Source organism: Talpa occidentalis, unplaced genomic scaffold (assembly GCF_014898055.3).
Source record: "Talpa occidentalis isolate TD23 unplaced genomic scaffold, MPIMG_talOcc4v2.1 talOcc4.2, whole genome shotgun sequence".
NCBI classification, from domain to species: Eukaryota; Metazoa; Chordata; class Mammalia; order Eulipotyphla; family Talpidae; genus Talpa; species Talpa occidentalis.
The window spans coordinates 149,320,541-149,339,997 of record NW_023602073.1 but is presented as its reverse complement, the minus strand read 5'-3'; the positions used below and the strand labels follow the sequence as shown (position 1 = coordinate 149,339,997).

At 42.3% G+C, this 19,457-nt stretch overlaps 1 protein-coding gene across 1 annotated transcript in view; it reads right to left on the bottom strand.

Moving 5' to 3' along the window:
- Positions 1-19,457, bottom strand: part of MAP3K4 (mitogen-activated protein kinase kinase kinase 4) — a 113,199-nt gene that overhangs the window by 68,636 nt on the left and 25,106 nt on the right. The window lies entirely within an intron of this gene.

Below are 19,457 nucleotides of genomic sequence, written 5' to 3'. Positions count from 1 at the left end.
AAGGACATGACCTGACTTCAGTCTTCTAGAAGTCTTTTATGTCACTCATAGATTTATACCAAGTATATACTCTCGCCAGACTTGAACTAAGTAGAAAGAGGAACATCTAAGGAGAGAAGACAAACATTAATATAGATACTCTAATGAAAAAGTATCCCATTTGGATAAACTTTACTCATCATTAGAAATAAAAATAAGTATAAATTGTTTTAAAAATATTTTAAAATACAAACTTCCAGAAAGTGAACTCATGAAATCATACAAATATAACAAAATGCTTTAAGATGTCATATTACCACCTGTCACCCCTAGTTAACGGGAGGGCGCCCAGAAAGAACTAAAATAAAAAAGAGGCAGAATGGGGGAGGGAAGGCGGGAAAGAGAAACTTTGAGCATTTCCATAGCATGAGTCATGTTACGGATGAGAAGCCAAAAACGATTATTTTGGCTCTTTTGCTGGACACAACTGGGCACTTAAACCAAGGCGACAAAGAATGAAACACCTCTCAGGTGTGCCTTCTCACTCCTGCCAGGTCCAGAACCTCCGAGGACGGCGAGTGCACCTCTCTGGCCTGCGTCTGTAACTGACACTTTCCCGGTCAGCGCTGGACCGGACGCGTCCACGTTAGCCAGGAGACGATCAAGATGGAAAGCAAAACCTGCTGAGAGGCCGGCCGGGCTGGCGGGGAAGTGAGGCAGGGGGGCGGTGGCAGGACGTCCCTTCCGCAGGAGAAGTGAAAGCAAGCGCCACCTCGGTCTCTCCGAGGGCGCATTTTACAGTGAAATGGCAATGAAAAAAGAAATAAAGAAAAGCAACATAAAAGTGATAATTCATTCAAAAGGCTGTTTCAGGCTTAACTAAAGAGAACCCACCGAAACCAGGGGCATCTGAAAGAGGAAACGCTGCGAAGTGGGAGGAGAAACAAACCACTCCACAGGATGCCAAGAGCGCCCAACACGCTCTTAGAGAGAAACCAGGAAAGTGCTCAATGCTTTAAAGGTAGCAAAAAAGAATGACACCTCCCTCTGCCCCCGCTGCAGTGGGGGCATTTCCAAATCCCCTTATTCTAGTTTGAATTTATCTGTGGAAAAGCATTTTTTTTTTTGTCCTGCATTACCTCAGTGTCCTTAGAGATCAAGTAACTGGAGCCTCTTTCTGTGGGAAAGTGCTGAACTGAGCGCTCCGAACCTCACTCAAGTGATTCGCGTTTCTAATTTGCATGTTTAAATGAGTGAGCTGCAAACACTCTTCACGGCACACATACACAGTCAAAAGCTGAACTGCATCTTGAGATAACCTACATCTGCCTTGCAAGGATTAATGCAGGAAATTCAAGCACGTAAGATAATCTCCCAGGGTCTCCCGCGAAGGAGAATGGAGAGAAGGGGTCAAACACCCAGGGCAACCTGGACGTTCAATCTCTCGCCTCTGCTCTCACACTCGGATCTGGGTTCACTCTCGGTCATTCCAGCAGCAGACACCTAGCAGTGCCCGCTGTGTGCAGGCCCCTACCTAAGGTCTACGTGCTGCGGGAATATGTAAAATCCATAACACAGACAAAAGCATTTTTCCATAAAAAAATGGAAATGGTATTTCTCCCCAAAATGAGTCTGAAATTATTTTCCTTAATTTCCTGTGCTGGAATTTCTACCTTTAAACTAGAAGAAACTTTGTAGGAAAAGACTCAACTATGTTAACATTTAAATCACACACATCTCAAAACTACGCTGTATTAAACTGGAGTAAAAAATGGTGCCCTCGATTTATAAAATCTCATTAAAACTGATAAGAAAAGCCCTAAAATACCAAGAGGAAAAAAAGCAAAGAATGCAAAAATGATAATTCACAAAATACATTTAAAAAGCAATAAAACATGAAAAAGGTTTCACTATGCTAGTAACTAGACACTCAAATTCAAACAAGGTAAATGTATTAAATTAAATCTGGCCTATTAAATCAGTAAAAACTCTTCATAATCCTCTTAGCTAGAGTGTAGACAGCAAGGTAAGAGCTACATGTGGTCTATACATTTATAAAATCTTGCCAGAAGTAAATGTTTAACAATAGATATCAAAAGTCTTCAAAAGATATCAAATAGACAATACCTATTAAAATTCTTCCTTTAAAATTTTATGTTCAAGAAATGATTTTACAAAAGCAGCCAGAAGAGCAGACACAGCTGTGTACCAAAGGTTGGCTGCAGCGCTGTTCAGAACAGTAAGAAACTGGTTAGAAATGATGGAGTCATTTTAAAATGGTTTTGTAACGTTTCTACTAACATGCTCACAATATGCGCAGATGATTTATCATGTCACCGCAGCCTAAAGGGACCTCTTTCTAGCCCTGTGTAATTACTTGGCCATTAATCATCCTTGTGATATTTCTTATTACTGTAACAAACTAGCATTTAATCCTTCACCATGTTCAATCTCATTTATGCCTAAGGAGATAACAAAATAGAGAACCAGAGACTCTCCAGCAGAATAAATGTGGCTGAATCCTGACTCCAGGTATCCCAACCTATTACATCTCTAAAAGCCTCATTTTCCTCGTCTGCGAAATACCCATCTATTTTACAATTCGCTGTGATCTTTACCTAAAACAACACGTTATACCACTTGAATGATGGCACGCAGGTACACGGTACACGATAAATGCAAATACATTACTATTTCTGCACCGGACCATGAATTTATGTTTCTATTCCCTTATCTCTTCTCTTTAATGAGATTATAAATTCCTTGCAGGCAGCCTGCTTTACACCACGCCTTCACATAATAAGGCGTTATGAGCTTGGGGCACATGGGACTGTTCCTGAGCTAAGCGCCGTCTGAAGTGACTCCAATGGAGAAGAGTGGAAAGGACAGCTGGTGTGTAGGAGCCAAGCGCCACAAAGGTCAGAAGTTGAGAAAAGAACCCAGCACGTCCAGGAACTGCGAAGGGGCTGGTGTGGAAGGAGACTGCAAACTCTGAGCAAGGGGTGCAGCACGTCTACATGGCCTGAGCCTCCAGCTGAAGGGAGCCTTGAACTCGGCCACCGATGAGTGACAAATCTGCGCGGGAGTGCAGGGGAAGGCCTCACACACGTGACTCTGATGAAAGCCACGGCCTCCCTAACAATCCCCAGTAAAGCTGAGGGTAGGGACATCTCTACCAAGTCAGGTGCTGCCCGGGCCCAGTCAAAGCCTGGTGCTAAGCTGAGCCTGTCTCCTTGACCCTCGTGGGAGCCCCAGCACTGCCTGACACAGGGTGGGCACTTAGCATCTGCGTGCGCCGGTGGGAGAACAAGTGAGCTTCGAGGAGGTCTGACAGGAAGATGGGGTGAAGCAGTGAGGCCTCCCTGACTACTTGTTGGTACAGATAAGGTTGAATTTTTAAATTTCATTCACACAGGGAGGCTAATGACTCACTAGTCATCACTCCTCAGTGCACACACATCCTTGGTTTTCTATTAAGTAACACCTAAATATTCAGTCAGGTAAAATTCCAAGGGCATTTGGTACAAAGTAAAAGTTCAATTTGGGAGTTGAAGCTTCATGGCAAATGCTTCTGATTTTTCCAGAAGCATTTTTCTCCAATTTATTTCTGACACAATGAGTTCAAGACATGCTACCCGAAATGAAATGTTTGACTATTTTACTTTACCAAATAAAAATACTAAATATATGTAAAATCTATTGCTGCCATCATCTGCAAAAATATACAATTTAACCCTGGAAAATAAGCTTAACTTTACAGCAAAGTCACTGCAGTGTCATTTTCGTTGACTTACTGCTGACTGGTAACTTCAGAACCTATCCTGGGGCGCCTTCTCATGAAAGGAGTCGGTATGATTTACGATGAAATTTTTATTTTGAAACTTACCTTAAAAGCGTTTTACTTTAAAAATTCTTCATAACACTTTCCTTTAATGAGTTTATCAGGGCAATGGAGGTTAGGGAGGCTGTCTTCTACCTGCCTTCTCTTTCTTTGCAGTCTCTAACTGCTGCCCCCTCCACCCACTCTCCTTAGAGTACTGCTAGAATCACACACCAAAGAGGCATCAAAGCGAAAGACCCCAAGTGTCAGAGGTCTCCCCGGGATGGCCGCCTCTGGGTACTGGAAGGATCACACACGCCCAACTTCCTGGGGAATAAAGGGCACAGGAAACACAACCAAAACACACCAGCCAAGAGCAATCTCAGTTACGTAAACAACTGGCAAGTCAATAAAATTTAAGGAGAAAAAAAGAACAATCTCGGCCTTCAATGAATCTGTAACTCAAAAGTTCCAGAGTTGTGAACTCATATTTGCAGAAAATGCTATCCAGCACCTACACGGGTATGGTAAGATCTTAAAACTTTCCAAATAAAACTGTTCACGCTTGAGATTTGCAAGGGTTAATGATAATAAAATCAGCAAAGTCACAAGTGCTATGAGCCTAAACCCAGCCTTACAGTATTATCAAACTTATCTACTTAAAAAAATATAGGGGTCGGGCCTCCCTGGTGGCACAGAGGTTGAGCGTTGGGCTGCGAAGCTGCCCACAGCCTCTGCAGCACCGGTTCGATCCCCGGCCAGCTGGCGAGGGTCCCACATGGCGCGCAGACCTCTCCTGCCACCCGCTGCTCCCCTCAGCAGTGTACTTCGGTCCTTCTGCCTGCTCTGCTCCCCGCTCTGGCTCTGGTGAATTCTCTCACCCTCCCGCGCTTCTGACTGTACCCAGTGCTTGCATAAATAAAAAAATTTAATTAATTAATTAATTTTTAAAAATATAGGGGTGCAGGGGGGGCAGGCAAGTACATAATTATCATTCATGCACTGAAGGATAAGCAGGAAAAGGAATTTAATGGATCAAAGTGATACTTATTTAAATTCTTAAGGCTGCTGAATTGAAGGAGGAAACATACTATTTTAATGCAAGAAATGTAAAATAAAAGATAATTGATAAACAAATGCTGTTCCAATCTAGTTATCAAGTACTACTTGATACTATTTTACTCTAAGAACAAAAAATGCTATACGGATATAGCCAGCCTTAGGGGTGCCCAATACATCCACACACAAGTTTGTTCATTCATTTACCAAACACATCCTAGATGTCTCAGGTGAGACAGAGTAGTAAGCACTTCCGGGGCAAGCGAACTTCCAAGATGATATTCTCAAGTACTTCAAGTAGTTGAAAGAAAGGGATAAAAACTCTGTGAAATACAGCAAGAAGAAATGTAAGTAACTAAGACAGCACCCAACCTCACAGATCATCAAAACACTACCACAGACTTAAAAATTGTCATGGAAATAGCAAGAATAAATTCATATATTCCTGGTGAAACTGGCACAAATTTTCTGAAAAATACCCAGCAACGTAAATCAGAGATTGTGAAAAATGACACACACTCGGAAAGCTGGAAGCAGTCTAAGTGCACATGGACAGAGGGGGTAAACAAAACGTGGCACACACACACGACAGAGAATTATTCAGCCCCTAAGAGGATGTTCTGGCACGGGCCACAGCATGGACGCAACCTGAGGACAACACGCCGCGTGAGGCAAGCCAGGCACGTAGAGACAAATGCTGTGCGGTTCCATTACAAGAGGCACTAGAACAGACAAATTCATTGAGACCAGAAAACAGAACAGGGTTACCAGGGCTGTGGGGGCGGGGGGAATTGGGGGGTGATGAGTTGTTATATAGTGGGTGCAGGGCCTCAGTTCTGCGGGATGAAAAGAGTTCTGAAGACTTGTACAAATGTATTGTTAAGAACGAATGTGTTCAACTACTGAATTGTATACGTAAAAATGGTTAATAGGGCGAAAAACTGAATGAGTAAATACACTGTGATACTAGCGCTCAAAGGAACATTCAACAGCAACAAGAATGAAGGAAACACCACTACTCAAAACACAGAACGAAGCTTGTGGCCACATGCCTGCATGAAAGGTGGACAAAATCACCAAGGGTCGGGGTCCTGAGGAGAGCAGGGGAGTGACCTGATGGGGACAAGATGGGATTTTTCCTTTTTCTTTTTTTTTAAACAAGTAAGATTTTCTGTCACCATTAAAAGCCTGAATCTTAAAGTCTTGGACTGATCAGCTCATTTAACTTCAGCACCGTCTCATCCCCAGTAGCTCTTCGAGAACCACTGCCTTCAACAGGAAGCTCCGTGAGTTTTGTCAATTCAGACTCAGGCTTCTGCAGCATTTTCGCTTTCCCACCAGGCGTCGCGGAGCAGCTACACTAATGGGCCAGCTTCCCCACGCCTCAATGCTGCCTGGAATCATCCAGTCACCACTCTCACAAGTTATGTCTGCACCTCCCTGGTGACTTCCATCCCCTTCTTCATGATGTGGAGGGCCCGCTGGTGCTGAGCCATGTGGTCTAGACCATGGGCACAACTTGCCTCAGGTGAGCCAGGCCATGAAAGTTAGTCAGTCAGGCAGTTACCGCCCTGAACGCTCTCAGTAGTTAGCTTGAATTTTCTAAATGCAACTTCTCCATCCTGCAGGTCGGCAAGGCTCACTTCAAAAACACAACCCTGAGGCTGTCAGATGCGATCTTGGTTACTTGGGTCCTCGTGACTAGTGTTCCCCAACATTCCTGACACTGGACACTGCCGTGCTTCCACATCACACCCTCTTTCTTATATCACTGACCAACCACTTTTCTTTTTGGTTTCTTTTTTGTCACCTTTCCTAACGTGCTTGTTTTTGCCCAAAAAGGGATATTCTAGGATGCTGCTTAGGTCCTATCCCTTCACACAGGTAACCTTTATAAGGATACATTCACTTTTGAAAGTTTTATTAGGTTACAGATTTTATATAAAGAAATATTACACAAAAATTTAAATTTAAAAAATCCACGGGGAGCCTCCCCAGTGGCACAGCGGGTTGAGCACCGCGCTGTGAAGCTGTTCACAGCCTCTGCAGCACCAGTTCGATTCCCGGCTGGCCAGGGAGCTACCCACATGGTGCTGCAGTCCTCTCCTGCTGCCCGCTGCTCCCCTCAGCAGTGTCTTCGGTCCATCTGCCTGTTCTGCTCCCCACTCTGTCTCTGGGGAATCCTCTCAACCTCCCGCGCCTCTGGCCTGTACACTAGCTCTTGCATAAATAAATCAATCTGTAAAAAAAAAATCCACGGGGACCCTACTAGGTCCTGCTTAATTGGTCAACTGGCCTCTCTTTTTCTTGCATTTCTTTCTCTTGCTAGCAAATTCTGGCAAGAGCCTATAGAGTCACCTATTATGAATTCAACATGCAAAATTGTGTCCTTAAAAATAAGATTATACTGTGTATGTGTATACTCTCCAATATAGCAGTTACCTTTCCAGTATTTTATTCTAATGAAACATCTTGGATATAAAGATTTAGCTAAAACAAACGCTCACATTTTGCTGTTTATAGCAGCAGAAAAAATGGAAACAACCTAAAAGTCCAACAAAAGTCTAATTAAATTAACTAAGATTGTATCCTGGAACAGAAACACCAAAACCACTCAAAGCACAGAGCTGCGATACAAGAGGTCCCTACAGGTGGACCAAGACTACGCCAAGCATTATGGAATAAGTTACTGCACCCCACTACCCTGTCCTCCCACCCCACTTTCCTTTTACTATGTAAGTTTACCTGAACATGGGGAAGAAGCCAGAAGGTTCATATATACAATAGATTACTGTACTATCATACATATCATTATATTAAGTTTAAAAACAGCAAGAACCAAGGCTTTCCATAATTTACTGAATGTAACAGATACATTGTTTCCCCATGTTTTAACATCTGACACTGGAAGGCCACCTACATCTGACATGAAAAGCACTGGTCATAGTTTAACTGCAGCATTTTTTCCTTAGTGATATACAGAATTATAGCACATCTTACAATCATACAATCAACAGCATCTTGTATTTGAGGAAAGAGTAACTTTTAAAGGTCAATTTCACAATGTTAAATGAACAGAAGGGAGATAGAAGTCTCTTCGACAGCAAAACCACCAACATAAACATGCGCTAATGTAATTTTTTAAAAAGAAAACTTTCATCAGAGATTTTCAGAGCCTGTAATAGTTATTTCCAGATTCATCTAAGTAAGTACACTGTTTCACACTGCATGATATCAATGAAGATCCTCCATGCTACAGTGGACACAGTGAGCTGGGCATGGGCACACTTCTTGTGACCACTGTTCAGTCTGATCTGAGCCCTGTGTGCCTAGAAGGCAGCAATGGGCAAGAAATCCCCTCACCCTTTAGCGTCCCAAGAAAGGGCTAACCTAACCAGTATGCGACGGGAAGACACACCTCTGCTCTTCTCCAAGATACCTATGTTTCCTAACACCCCAAGTCTTCTCCCAACCGCAACAGCTGGAATAAAATTATCTCCTTCACTGTCTTTCACAGCTCTGGAGCAGGATTCTGACAAGACTGAAACCTAGCTTCAGGTCCCCGTGGCTCGACTCAGGGAATGCGGCCTCTTGAAGCCCTGGCACCCTGCTCCTGGCCTGCAATATGGGGCCCCAAGGATGAGTCTAACTCCTGGTCCTGGCTTCCACATTTTTACCACTGGATGCACCGGAGGGAACGGATGGGATCCTTTTTGAAGACTTGCCTTACTTCTGCTCTGGCTTCACTGGTTTCAGTCTCACCATCTGTTGATTTCTATTATCATCACACGAATGGGTTATAGGGAATCCTGTCTCTGCCAGGTGAGAGGACAGAGTGTCTGTTTTGTGAGTTAGTCTTTTCTGATTGTCTATTTCGAGCTTAACTCAATCAAGAATTTCATGCTTACCGGGAACATATCTCTGGACTGGCAAATTTAATATTTCTGTGTTTATGCTCGATGCAGGGCCAAATTAAAAAAACAACAACTATAAGCTTTCCTTCTGTTTCTGCATTTTTATAGGTCTGCAAGTTAGAAAAGACTTCACTTCTCACTGTGTGGATGTTTTATTTTCCTACCTTTGGACAGTATTACCAAAATAGATGATCAAATCTCTTAAAGAAACTATATTGCTACTGACATGAAAATAAGTACTTTCACAAAATGAATATTCCTAAAATGCTAAGAAATTAATGAAATTGAATCTCTAATACTTTCAGCAGAAAAAAGAAGCATCTTAGAGAAACTCAGTTTAAGAATTCAAGCGCACATAATATTGGTAACTCTCTGGCAAAAGTTAAGTCTAGTTTAATATTGTTGCATTTTTTTTTTAAGATTTATTTTCCATTTATACAATAACGGGGGTACAGGCCAGAGGTGCAGGAGGGTAAGAGGATTCACCAGAGACAGAATGGGGGAGCAGAACAGGCAGACTGACTGAAATACACTGCTGACTGGAGCAGTGGGCGAGACAGGAGAGGTCTGCTGCGCCATGTGGGTCTCTCCCTGTCTGGCCAGGAATTGAACCCGTGCTAGAGAGGCTGAGGACAGCCTCACAGTGCTGCGCTCAACCACCTGCACCAGCAGGGAGGCCCTAATATTGTTGCTTTAACAGAAAACAACTATATATGATTTACATTTAAGCATAATATGCACAGATTTTTATTCCACTTGCGTGTATCCTTCCTAAAGTTTTACAGCTTTACTGACTAAATAAACTACTACTGCTTCCATTTGGTGTTTAAGATAATGAAATGTAAATGTGCATTTAACCAAATTGAGTTGTCATTCTGACAAATTCTAAGATAATTTCCAAGATCTTAAGGTAACTTTTGACTGATACTAAATTAAAGCATATTCATTAGAGACCTAGATAATCCCTAACTGAAACATTGATCACTAAAATTAATTTCAGGTGACATACTTTATTATTCTTATATACGGCAGAGAGAAGAGATGTGTTTGCATATGCATAAGTATTTACATGGCGTGGTGGGAGGGAGGAGAGGGTTGTTAATGTAAAGGACACGGAGTTATACAAGACTCATGGGAAGAAAAAAAAATTTTTTTTTTTTTAAGAAAATTCTTTGGACCCAAAACTTGATATGGTTGTGAGAAAGACTGACAACATGGGAGGGCACAGTCCTGACAGAGAACGTAAGGAAAGGGAGCTCTCCATCACTGTCAAAGCTGTCTACAGTTTCATGGACTTTTTTTTATGCGGTTTTCAAAAAGAACTTCAGTATCAAATACACAGATGCCCAACTAGAATCTGGTTTTCTCTGTTACAATGGCAAAGGCGTCTCAGATTACTGGTTTGCTCTTAACAGGAGAGTGTAAAACTTTGTCTTTACTTTCTGTGTAAGCTGCCTAGATAGCAAAGATTCTGTGTCTACCAGAATAATCTTCTATGGTGCATGTTGACTTTATGATGTCTTGATTATTTAAGAAAACAAAAGTGCCTCATTTATGAGGGGTTCTCTGCAATCAGGTGAAATCTTTTATTTAAAGTCTTTATTGTTACTCTGGTTAAATACACACCCAAGTATTCTTGATGACATATGATCCTATCTTAATTATTCAAATCACCTGACAACGTTTGACAGCATGCCTTCCCAAAATCAAAATTTAGATGCTATCTTTAACACCTATTTCTTTAACACCTAATTATCTGAGATTTCCAGGAGGGGCCCTGGAAAATCCCAAAGGGTTTGTTTCTCCCCCTGGTAAATGCAGAAGTGCTGTAAATAACTGCTGTCCTACTACTGCTCAGTTATCAAGTTGGAGGAGATGCCTGGGGACTCCCTGGTTGCACCTGCAGGGTAAGAGGCTACAAACGGTGTGGTCTGCAGTCTGACAAGTTCCCAGAGAACTGTCACGGCCCTCACTGCCCATGACACACTTCTGTGATCAGGGCCTGATACAGACAACAGCACAGCACTCTCAGGTATAATTCTGCTAGGGTTGAATATATACACTTGGCTGCAGCTTCTTTAAATTGGATCCAGGACCCTCTAAGCCAGTGGTTCTCAACTGGGGATTCACACCACCTAGCTACAGAGTATTGTTAATATACACAGATGTTCAGAACCTATTCCAGACTCACATGAGTGTTTGTCTTAATTACACTAGATCTACTCTAAGTACATGCTGGGTATATTCTTGGTATATTATACCAGGACTATTACATGTTCTATCTGGAGGCCGTTATTTGTCTATAAAGATTATGTTTCCCATTTTCATAAATTAGACATTCTTGGCAATAAGTTAATCTTGTTTATAAATATTTTACCTAAATGTTTTTGGACTGACTTTTATACTGTCTTGCATGTCACAGAAACCATCACATTTCCTTATCAATTGCCTTGATCTCGTAATGATTCCTCACTGGGTCTTTCACTTCTGAAAAGTGCTGTAACAAACTAACCAGAGCCATTGTAAGAGTCCCATCATCCTCACATAGGTTTCTGCTTAGCTCTGCGCTTGCCTGAAAGCTTTTGCAGCAGCTAAGGGCCGGAGCAAAGAGGGCTGTCTCCAAGCCCACAGAAAAGGACGATGCCAGGCACCTGGGCACAGCTTTCTGATGGCATGTTGAAGCGACTCTGAAGCGACATCAGAGGACTGAGTAGGGACTTCTACAACTCTGTTCCAGGAGATGGGCTCACGAGATTGCTGAGCGATCAAGGGGAACAAGAATTACGCAGGACTGAATGAACCGACCAGGATGCGTGAGGGTTTTGTTTGGAATAGTGCTGCAGCAGTAACGTTTTGTTTTCTGGATATATAAGGAATCTCTTTCTCTTTTATGACTTAGTAGACTATGCTTTTGTGAATGACTGCCCAGTGTATTTTCTTTTACTCTGGTGTGAGTAAAACAAGTTTATGCCTCTTTAAAAAGAAATGTGGCAACGTGCTTCAAAAATCTGACAGCTGTATCTTAATTCCTAGGACTCTATCTTAAAGAAATAATCTAAAATATTGTAAAGGTCATATAAAGATCTTTATCAAGTCATTAATAAGTAGAAACATTATAATATAATTCAAGAATAATTAAATTATGGTATGCACATAAAAAGGAACACTGCCATTAAATATTTACAACATGGGAAAATGCTATTGATATGATAACTTCTATGGGAGCTGGAAGGAGGGAAAACATATATAGAGAGAGAAAACATGCCAGAATGCCAGTCACTTCTAGATGTTAGGTGACAAACCAGCTGTTTTCTTCTTTACACTTTTCAGATTATTCCACACCAGTTGTATTGCTTTTATAATCCAAGGGATCCTAACTGATTAAGTTTGCTTTTATTATAAAGCAAACAAATTTCATTCACTTGAGCCAGCAGTTAGAGCAATCTATAAAATGTAACTCTTAAATCTAGCATAGGACACTTTAGAAAATGAAAACACTGTTCATCTATGTTATAAACACATGTGCTGTTTAAACAACTAAAAGAACTTTTAAACAAAAACAACTAAAAGAACTTTTAAACAAAAGGCTGAGGTGTGCCTATTGGCCTGACCAAGCTCACTCAGCAAGCAATGTTTCACCCTGACTTCCACAGCACCACGGATCACCTGCCAACGGCCAAGGCCCTACAGAGTAAGTCACAACTGAAGAAGAAGAGGGAGTATGGAACACCCTTGTCCCAAAACCCTTGTCTTCCTTCTATGACTTCTGCAGACAGAGACAAACAAGTGCTTCTTGAATAATGCAGATTACTACAGTTATTTTAAAAACTATTTTGTCTCAAAGCATATTTGGTAACTTCTTAAAAAAATGAACTTCTCTCTTTTTCATTTAAGACCAAAATGGAAGGGACCTGTAATAATGGTAGCTAATACCCAGGAAATAGATACTATTATTATTTCTGTTTTTCAAACGAGGAAACTGAGTCTGAGATACATATTCACCGCCTCCTTCATCCAACAGCTATGGGACAAAAACCTACTTACTGTAAGACACTGTGCCAGGATCTAGGATAGAAAAGTCTCATGGCAGTTAGTGTCTATGGAAGACCGCAAGAGACAAAGAAATTATCATTACAGGCAGGGACACCCTCTATGGTGGCAAACTACAGGGGGTTATTACGGACTTTTAAAAGAAGGATCTAAGTTAACTAAGGGGAGGGGAGTGAGGTCAAGGGAAGGCTGACCCTGAAGTAAGCAAAGTTTAAAAGCAGACCTGGACCAGGAGAAAGAATTAAGAGGGTGAAGAGAGGCCTCCCCTGGTGGCGCAGGCGGTTGAGCGGTTGAGCGCAGAGCTGTGAAGCTGTCGCAGCCTCTGCAGCACGGGTTAGATCCCAGCTGGCCGGCGAGGGCCCCACGCAGCAGACCTCTCCTGTCTCACCCGCTGCTCCCCTCTGCAGGGTATTTCAGTCAGTCTGCCTGTTCTGTTCCCCGCTGTCTCTGGTGAATCTTCTCACCCTCCCGCACATCTGGCCTGTACCCTAGTTCTTGTATAAATAAATAAATCTTTAAAAAAAAAAAAAAGAGGGTGAAGAGAAAGGCAAAGGACATTTCCAGGTCATATATTTTCTCTTGAAAATATATATCACTGCAATGAAAACTGCTCTACACACACACACACACACACACACACACACACACACACACACAGAAAACAGGTTCCATTATTTATCCTTGACAATTTTATTTGAAAAACAACAGAAGCAGATATGTTATAGAGAAAAATGAATTACCTAAGAAAGATGACTTACCTAAGGAGCACACATATTGCAACTCCAATTTTACTCTAAAACTAATGCTATTTTAGTTCTAATCCTAATTAAAACTAATTCTTATATTTTAAAGATAAGCAACCAGGAGAATAACCTTGAGACAAGGATAAGACACATTTTCATTCTTGCCTCCTGGAAATAATGGTGCTTCCAAGGGTGAAATATCTGGATCCTAACCTCGCCCGGCTTCTTCCCAATTCCTTGTGATCACTTAGTGGATAAGCACTGTGCTTGTTCTCCTGCCTCAATCTCAAGGGATAGGGACAAAGTACAATGGCATCCTTTTTCATTTTTAATAGTCATGTTTTTCAAAGTGAGGGTCACAACCCATTTGTGGATAATAAAATCAATTTAACGGGCCATGAGGAACAACACTTTTTAATAGAGCAGAAGAGAACAAGAATTTATTGGAATGTATCACATACTACAAAGTCAAACATTATTTCATAAATTTTTATTTCAGTTATACAGCGTACACATGCTGTTGTAAAATAATATTTCTTATTGCAGGTCACAATCACAGCCAAAGTTTTAAATATCTCTACCCTAGATGAGAAGTCATAAACGTACTGCCTGCTTGACCTAACTCTGAGCACAGAACAAAGTAACAAGGCATCATCTACAAGGTTTGAGCATTGGCTGCTCCTTATTCAGGAGCTTGAAATGAAGCTTCCTGGACAAAAAATTGGGTGTAATGAGTTGGGGAAGATACAGAATGGGTTGGGTTTTTCTCCCCCCTTGAAAACGAATCTTCCATCCCTGTTGTATCCTGCAAAGGCTGACTCATCTAGGAAACACAGCCTCCCACAGGCACCGAGCACCTGGTCCATGGGGCTTGAGCTGATGCTGGCCGAGGCAGTCAGGGGGCTACAGAGCACCTTTACCAAGGAGCACAGTGCCACAGGAAGGGCCAGGAGGCAGGAGCCTGGACGCAGGCTCATAGGCTGTGACCTTGAGGAAGCTGCAGTCCTGCTAGCTCAGGTTTGTTCTCAAAATAAAGGGCACGGAATTTGCTTCCAACTCGGGTCTACAAGCAAGTTGGAATAGATGAATATCAAGAGTTCTACCATCCACAAGACTTGCATTAATAAGAAGAGTTTAACTCCTAATTTGAATAAGAACTAAATACACGTTCAAAAAAACTAACAATTGTGAGAAAACCACGTTACACCTATACTTTTATGTTCCTAAAGACTTTAGCATTTTTAATCATACAATAAAGATAATGCATGTATCAAATTTTCCTCCAGAACATTTCCAATGAAAAACTATTAAGGTTGCCAATTTCAATTCATTCTCCATGTCTAAGCTGGCTGTCCTCTAACAAGCCCTATTCAGGCCATTCTTCGGCTCAGCAGTATCCTCAAATAGCCTGCTCACACGCAAAAAAAAAACAAAGCTTCCACTGAAAACATCAAATCTGATCAGTTTTAAAACTTAGCATTCCCAAAATGAACTTTTCTTGGCAGGTTTATTTCTTGGCAGGTTTATAGTGACGTGACGTGAAATCCACTTACGAAACACTTCTGAGAGCATGCCTGGTATATCCCCTGCTACTTTACAGACACTGGCATCTCCAGGATCCATGAGACTAACATTTGCAAAATGAAACAAAAGAATGTTCTTCTGGGGCAAAAACAAATGCTGCCTATGATGTTAGTGAAAAAACATCTGCAGGCAACCCGCACGCTCTACTGCATGAATGTGAGGTCAGCGGGGAACCGAAGAATGTACCTACCACACCTACTTTCCAAAGGACAGAGGTCCTGCTAGCATCCTGCAGTTCCAGATGTGCCTCTCCCAGCAGGGGAAAGCCTTTCAACTTAACATTGAAGCTGAGGATACAGCTATAGATTCTAATAGTTCTAGAGTATCAGAGACCATCATAAGGCAAACACTTTGTTTTGTTTTGCTGCTACTGCCGTTTTTAATGGACAAGTTCTATCACCCAAGGTGACCTAAATAACTAAAGTAAATCAATTTGACTTGGTCATCACGGACAATTCAGACACTATAAATAAAAAGAAGCTAATTTAAATTTGGCAATGTATTCGCTTCACATAACATGAAATCTCATCAATTTCAATTTTATTAACAATTGTAAAGGAGGACACAAAATTATAAATGTATAAGTTAAGAATCTGGGCTGTGACTCAGCTTTTTATTGTAAAATAAAAACATCTAACACATGTACCTTGTAAAAGTTTTAGGAAAAAATTAATATGCATTCTTTCCAACTTTTCTTACGCTCAAAATACTTATTTTAAAAAATGGAATCATGCTGTTAGGGTTTAAGAGGCCCGACTCAAATTATTTATCATTTTAGCAAAATATGGAATTTATCAAACCAAGAGTAAAATGCGGGTGAATCCAGCGTAAAAGAAAAGCGGCCAAAGGTGTCTCTCAGCACCTCTGCTTTAGGGTCACTGTCCTAGAACCCACGGCTGCCTCTCCCCAAGAACAGGTCTCCTAATTCTGGGGGCGGGGCCGCACTGGACATATTTCTCTCCTCCATCTCTGCTTTGAAAAATCCCAGGAAAGAACCCTGTAGGGCCCATATTTCTCTCCTCCCTCTCTGCTTTGAAAAATCCCAGGAAAGAACCCTGTAGGGCCCATCCCTGCAGCCAGGAATGCACACGAGAGGGCAGCTCCTGCCTGAGCCCCAGAGTCAAGAAAGGGGCCAGGACAGAAGCAAGGGAGGATGGAGGGGGGACAGACACAGCGGAGGGGAGTACAGATGAGCTGGGCACTCACCTCGAACGCCGACGACCACCACAAATACTGCTCTATCACCTGCTTTCCTCACTGACTACAGGAGCGGGTGTGTAGACATCAGAGGCACTCGAGAATCTTTTAAAAAATAGATAGGTTCCACCCAGGACTCACATCATAAGCACTTCCATGTCACCAAATATTCGTTAAAAACATGATTTTTTAATAGCGGCACAGAATTCTAAGGTGGTTCTAAATTTTTTTAATTTAATTTTATCCCTTAAATCCAGAAAACCACACGCCATCATGACCTTTTCTGAACAAAATACAAGTGTGAAAGGCACTTTAAGAAAGAAGCAACCACTGGCACGCTCACCACACCTTTTTCAGAAAGGATGCCAGAGGGGTGGGAGGGGTGGGGGTGCGCAGTAGCAGGGGAGTGGATTACCGGCAGGGTGGACACAGCTAGGTGAGCCTCTCAGACTTAACAATTAATAAAAATCTACCATTAAGGATTTTTTTAAAAATGTCTTCAAGGGACAAAGACACAAAGTACCTCAAATTAAAACAGGAAAAGCAAGGTTTGTCATTAAGCTAATTAAAGTAAGACTAAAGATTAAAAACATCACACTACAACTCAACCAAGAGAGGGAAGTTGATGTCAAGGAGAAAGGCGTCTGGGAAGTGCACACGGAAGAGTAGGGCTGTCCCCAGCTGTCACGTAGGAGCAGGGGCACAGCTGACAGAAGCACAAGGTAACCTGTAAATCCGTCACCGAAGTCACCCAACTGGCCTCCCTTGCTGAGGTCTCCTGCCAGTCAAAATTATATTCCTACTCCCCACAGGCAAGAGAACGCACTGACCCGCTGCTGCAGCCTCGGGGCACCAGCTCGGGCACCGCACCTGGCCCTGCTTCCCTTCTGCAGGGGCAAAGACCCACGGTGGCCACTGGCCATGTCCTTTTCTGACATGTCTTCCAGCTTCTCTTTAAATAAACTATTTCCAGTGGCTACCGACTGGCAAGAGGAAAGTGCCTTTAAAAAGTCTACATACCACCTGGTCAAATGAGAAGCTGAGACAATACACTGTGAATAAAAAGATCATCCTGGAGGAATGAGGAATTATTAAGTAACAGGAAGTTATTAAGGCATATGTGCCCAGTAAGCAGTCAAGACCTTATAGCCCTATCTTTCAGCAGAGCTCAGAACAAGATTTACAAGACACCGAGAGAACAAGTGTGAAGGAAGCAGAACTTCTCACATGTGACAAAATTAAGGGGAACCACAAAGTCCTTCTTGAGAGAGGAGGTGTCCCCATTTCAGAACCTGAAGGATCAGGGGAGGCCTCCGTCACTGCTGCGCAGTCACTTCTCTCCTGAACCACCCCAGCCCCCACCATGGCATCCTCTGTTGTAATGTCTCAAACCACACCCATCGCTAAATCTGCTGGGGAATCCACAGCTACACCACACCGTGGAGCTCGCTGGGGGAATAGGTGACATCCGATGTCAAGACCTAAAGACCAGGTTCAAAGGAGAGAGCCAGGTCAAATCACCCAGAGGCGGCAGAGCAGTCAAGAACTCTCTTGGTATAGAACCCATTTTCAAGAGACCTTACAAGAACCATATAATGTAAAGTAAATAACACATAGTCACTGGTTAAAAAAGCAGTTTTTAAGTTCATGTAACATGTATGCCTTACGAGTCAGCGAGTGAGAACAGTGAGACTGTATTTAACATAAATAGTTCAAAAGAGAGGTTACAGATAGGCGCGGTCTTCTTAAGATCCAAGATCCTTAATATCCAAGCTCTGTGTCTAAGCGCAGATTCAAGAAATCACAAAAGTAAATGGTTCCAAATCCGTCGGAAAAGGTCTCCGGTTACCTCAGGATCCTCTGACAACTGACCCGGAAGCCTAGAAAAGCACCCGTAGGAATGTTTGCTTTGAAATTTAATCACCTAACAATAACACCTGCCATCCTTATCAGGAATTCTTTATCAAAAATCAGGACAAGAAGACTCCATGACCAACAATAAGCAGTAAAACTGCAACAGCACTATCACCTCTCAACCTGCTTTGTGTTCCCCGCTGTTGCGTAACTCTCACGTCAGCACGCAGGGAGCAGATGTGCTGGGCTGGCACCTGCCGCGGCGGTGCACTGGCCAACATGTGCAGGCCTGCGTTCTCCCAGAGACCTGTGCATTCGCACAGCCTTCCCAGTCAGTGACCCACTGACAGAAAACGCACCAACAAACATGGCAGACAGCTCTATCCTGGCCTGGCCTGAAACCAGTTCACAATATGGGTCCCCGTGATGTTAAAACATGAATGTGCATGTTGAGTTTCTAGATGTTTAAAAACACAAATAAAAGAAATCCAAGTAAACAATTGCAGCACCCCTGGAGGATCTTACCAACGATCTACAGTACGTTTGTCAGAGGTCAGCTCTGTGTACTGAAGAGGCGGCGCTGACGAGAAGGGCATAAAAAAGAAAATAACAGCTTTGTCGAGTAATCTGTTTCACAGATTTGCCACTGTAAAATGAACTGCAATGTTGCTAAGAAAAGTATTCTAAGATCTCCCTGTTCTGTACACTGCTGCTCACTTCAAGTTGGATGAAGCCCATTATCCTGACCTATTTTTATCATAACAAAGACACACAGAAACCTGGCTCAAAAACCAAGGTTTCTTTTTGTCACCGGAGAAACAATCCTTTTTGCCACACATTTCCACTGCTCACAGACCTTTTTACTTTTACCCAACAATGTGCAGACCTATTTTTTCCCCAAGACAGGCTCATAAAGAATCTTAACTTCTCATCTGCCCATCTGGATAATGGAATGACAGCTCTTCCTCCCGGTGGTTAAGGGCAAGGAGCGGACAGCAAGACCCGGGGTCACTATTAGCTGGGAAACCCTGAACAAGATGCTTAACCTTTGTGCCTCATTTTCCTCATCTATAAAGGAGAAATAAGAGGAACAACCTCACAAGGTTCACGTAAGAATTACATGAGTTAACAGAAGCAAAAAAAAAAAAAAATAGCAGTACTAACTTGTCATTTCTACCTCTAAAGAGAAACTTAAAGGCGTCAAAATGCTCACAGATCCAATCTACTGAGAAATTCATTTAATGAGCTTTCTGACAA